We start from the raw sequence: 4,943 nt of genomic DNA on the forward strand, positions 1-4,943 counted from the left end.
CTCACAGACCCTGGTAGGGTAAGATGCCATGGGGGTGCTGATTTTAACAACTGGTTCTCTGAGGAAAAAAAATACTGATACCTTTTAAAGTTTAATCTTCATTATTAACATTTTAACCTTCACTTTAGGTCTAGACAATCAACAAAACAAGAAATTAAGCTGAGATTTGTAGCATCTGCTGATTTGGGAGATATATAATGATCATGTTGAAAATTTAACAACCAGCCCTATGATTCTAGCAGATTCTTGTACACTCCCGGCCTTCTAATTCCACAAGCAGATATTCATTTATGTCCTTTGAGTGTATGATCCTACCTTAAATCATTCCAAGTTACCTTATAGGTTCCCCCTCTTTCCCCCAGGGTCTACAGACTATGGGTCTATGGGTGGAGAGCCTCTGGACAAGTAGATCTCTAAGATTGTTTGGGTTGAAATTGTGTTCCCTCTTAAGATATTGTGTGTGTGTGTGTGTGTGTGTGTGTGTGTGTGTGTGTGTGTGTGTTGCAAGATGGGGAATGAAGGGATAAATAGAACCTTTCTGTAAAATTCACAATTGCCTCAGTAGGAATGAAAATTCCCTTCTTAATTATCCTTTCTTTCCTTGATTACCTGCTCAGTAATAATGGTATAAAGGTATATACATAATTTTTTTAGACATAATACTATTGAGACTACAGCACAGTGTAAACATAACTTTTATATGCACTGGGAAACAAAAAAATTCATGTGATTCCCAGATCATTGTATATTTACTTCATTGCAGTGGTCTGGAATTTAACCTGCAATATCTTTGAGGTATGAGGTATACCTTTCTGACTGTTTCACCTCTTCGACTTAGTTACCTCACATTTAGCAGAAAACATATGGGTCTTGAAGTCAGAGACCCCAGTGTGAATTGTAGCTTTGATTCTCAGCACCAGTATCATCTTGGACAACTCACTTCTTTATTCTCATCTATAAAATGTGAAGGTTGGATGAGTTCATGGGTCTCAATCTTTTTAATACCAAAATTTTCGGGTTGCCCTCCCCCTGCCCCTAGTCATAGTTGTACTGTTTTTGTGGTTCAGTCATTTCAGTTGTGTCCAACTCTTCACGACCCTACTTGGGGGGTTGTTTTGGCAGAGATACTGGAGTGGTTTGCTACTTCCTTCTCCAGCTCATTTTATAGATGAGGAAACTGAGGCAAACTGGGGTAAGTGACTTGCCCAGGATCACATAGCTAGTAAGCATCTGAGACCAGATTTGAGCTCAGAAAAATGAATCTTCCTGATTCCAAGCCCAGTGCTCCATGCACTATGATGCCACCTAGCTGCCCCAGTTGTGTTATCAGTATCTATTAACTGAAAGATCTTAAGAGCAAAAGGCTACTGTGAATGCAGCCATGCTTCTAATGGAAAAGTAGTAATTTATAGTGTGTAAAATATGCCTTTTCCCTCAGCTCCAAAGGTTTTATTCCTTTCTTTGACTCTGATACTTATATGCTTGCTTACTTATCATGCTGAATTTTTTGATGAGAGGGCTGATATGGTTTCCCACAACTCATGAATTCTCAGAGGGCTGGTTTGGAGTCATCCCACCTCTGACACTTATCATCTGTGTGACCTTGGACAAATCATTTAAAATTTCTGGGCCACAGTTTCCTCATCAGTAAAGTGAGAGCGTTGGACTAGATGACCCCTAATGCACCATCTGATCCTATGCCCCCGATCAGTGGCATTCACTGTGTGGCCTCATGCACCCCTCTGAGTTGATCTACAACCCATGAGTTGAGGATCATTGGAGATAATGATCTCCAAGGTTTTTTCTAACTCTAAAACTTATTGACTGATACAATATAGAGAAAAATTCTCATACTATCTTACTAAGAGGGCAAAACTTTGTGAAAACTCAAAGAACTAAATAAATACGAGTTATTATTATCATCTTCCCCTCTGTCCACTCAAAGACTGACGTTCATTTCTCTCTTGTCTCTCCCTCATCCTTCTCAAGCATTTCTTAGGTGTTATACACTTCTTGTCCCCAGGGTGATGAGAAACCGACACAGAAAGCTATGATATCTATTATCAGGCATACGGATAGACACCAGATCTATGATTTCAATTGTTTAGGGAGCTCCTGGATAAGGAAATTCACTTCACCAATGCAAACCAGCAACTTTTCTGCAATTTATAATCTAAGAGAATTGCCTAGAACAGAGGACTCAAATATTCAGTCACAACTCTTTCAAGTGCAGCCTGAATCAAATTAAAATCTAGGTGGAAATTTTCTTTAAATTCATTATTTTATTTTTTACTATTTTTTAAAAAAAATTAACTTCCAAATTCTCTTGCTCCTCCTCCACTCATTGAGAAGGTAAGTACATAGGAAATCATGTAAAACATATGTTCAGGTTAGCTATGTAGTCCAAAAACCCCAAATAAAAGCAAGAAACAAAGAAAAGGGGAAAAAAAGCATGCTTTAATGTGCTACTCAGAGTTCATCAGTTCTCTCTCTAGAAGGGGATAGCATTTTTTTTTTATTATGGGACCTTTGGAATCATCTTGAATCACTGTTTTGAATCAGAGTAGCTAAGTCTTTCACATTTGATTATCCTTACAATGTTGCTGTTAGAGTGTACAATGTTCTTCGGGTTCTGCTCACTCCACTTTGCATCAGTTCATGTAAGTCTTCCCAGGCTTTTCTGAAACCATCCTGCTCACCACTTCTTACAGCACAATAGTATTTCATCAGAATGTATACCACAATTTGTTCAGCTGTTCCGTAATTGATGGGCTTTCTCTGAATTTAAATAAAAATATTTAACAAAATAAGTAGAAATACAATAAAACATAGATAATGTTTCTTTGTGATTTTCTGGCCTGCAGGGATCCTTACGTATGGCTTAATGGCCCCCATTTCCATTTGAATGTGGCACCACTGGCCTAGAGCACTGAGACCTGCCCGGGTTTCCAGAGCCAGTATGGACTCCAACCCATGTCTTACTGACACTAAGGTCAGGTTTCTGTTCATGATGCCATGCTGCCTGTCATCTAACGTTACACGATGAATATGCTACAGAGAGCAAACAAAGTGAGGTGCCAGGGAAAGCCATTACTTACTAAGGGGAGCAGGGAAGGCTTCATGGAGGAGAGAGCATCTGAGTTGCAAGTTGAAGGACAAATAGGATTTTGACAGACAAAGAGGAAGAGGGAAAACATTTCAATTAAGGGGAAAATGGAAGACATTGAAAGAGGTGGGCAGGGAATTCTGGAGGACAGAGAGTGTCCCATAATATATGGTGGAAAGCATTGGGATGTGAGGAATGGTAACAGTTTGGTTCCCACAGAATTGATAAGAAAACAGGACAGGGGGAGAGTAGGTTATTGATTGGTTAATTGATTTCCTGGTTTATTGGTTTATACAAATATGTAAACAAGATATGGGAGTACATTAGGCCATGTCCCCGAAAGTATCTTGTTTATCCAGGCTTTCTGGCTCTCCCCTCCTTTTTTCTTACTTTCCTGCTGAACCAACAGTTCCTTGTTTTGAGCCTTTTTGCAAACCTTGCTGCTGGGGAAGTTTCCTCTCTTAGACTGTGAACTCTGAAGCCCAGCCAATGGGAAGAGGAGCTAGTGGGAGGGTGGAGATTCTGCCTTAGGGTCTACATAAACTGGCTTTCAGCTCCACTCCCTCACACACCCTGGCTGGAGCCATCTTGAGGGAATGCTGGGTGTGTCCTTTCTCATGAGAAAGCAATAAAACTCCTTTTTGCCTTTCTTAAGAAAAAGTCTCTGATTTGATTATTTTGGGGGTCACAAACACTCCACATAGGAAGATAGCCTGAAAAGGAATTTGGTGGCATGAAAGATGATGGTGGTGTTCTACAAGTCAGCCCTTCCCAGGAATTGGAAAGGATTCCTTCTTTTCATGATTGAAGTTCTTTTCTCTTTTGAGTCTTTTTCAGTCAAAAGTCCAGCAAATACAGGGCAACAGTTGAAAGCCATCATGACAGTTAGATTAGAAGGACTTGTATTAATTCCTTGACCCTAAATCAAATGAGATAACATATGTAAAGCTTTGGCAAATCTGAAAGCATTATAGAAGTATTAGACAACATCGTCATCATCACCATGTGCTTCCCATATGACCTCAGAAAAATTATTCAAACTCTCTGGGCCTCAGTTTTCCTACTTGTTGTTGTTTTGCTTAGGCAATTGGGGTTAAGTGACTTGCCCAGGGTCACACAGCTAGTAAGTGTCAAGTGTCTGAGGCTGTATTTGAACTCAAGTCCTCCGACTCTAAGGCTAGAGCTCTATCCACTGTGCCACCTCATTGCCCATTCCCTACTTGTAAAATATGTTGATGATCTCCAAGGTCAGATTAAGCTCTATATGAGTGGGTCTTAACCTGGGGTCCATGAATTAAAAAAATACTTTGGCAACTGCATTTCAATATGATTAGATTCCTTTGTGATCTTATATATTCTATTTATGCAGTTAAAAACATTCAAAGATGAGATCCATCAGCTTCACTAGAATGGCCAAGATAGTTAAAGGGTCCATAACACAAAATAGATGAAGAATCCCTGCTCCACTTCCTAAGAGCCAGGCGCTATGCAGCAACGGCACTCTCAGCAACATCTCAAAATCCAGGGGCTTCTGTGAAGGCTTTGGGATTGGCTCATTTCCGTGGAACATGAGTGGGGGATGTGGTTGATGAAGGTAAAGTTCTTCTAGCCTAGCCTAGTTTTTGTTACAGATGCTGGTGGCAATGTTCTCTGGACTTCCTAAATAGAAAATTTGCCCTATCTTTCTTTCTTCTGAACTGGGCTCCATTTGCCATCCCCAAGCCCTTTCCTTCACTCCCAACCTGAGATCCCACAGTCAGGAGGGGAACTTGACATTATTCCCAAGGGCATTCACCTCCCTTTCCTCCCACCTTCCCCAACCTCATTCATTACTAAC

Source organism: Vombatus ursinus, unplaced genomic scaffold, assembly GCF_900497805.2.
Source record: "Vombatus ursinus unplaced genomic scaffold, bare-nosed wombat genome assembly UNPS02012515.1, whole genome shotgun sequence".
Lineage (NCBI taxonomy): Eukaryota > Metazoa > Chordata > Mammalia > Diprotodontia > Vombatidae > Vombatus > Vombatus ursinus.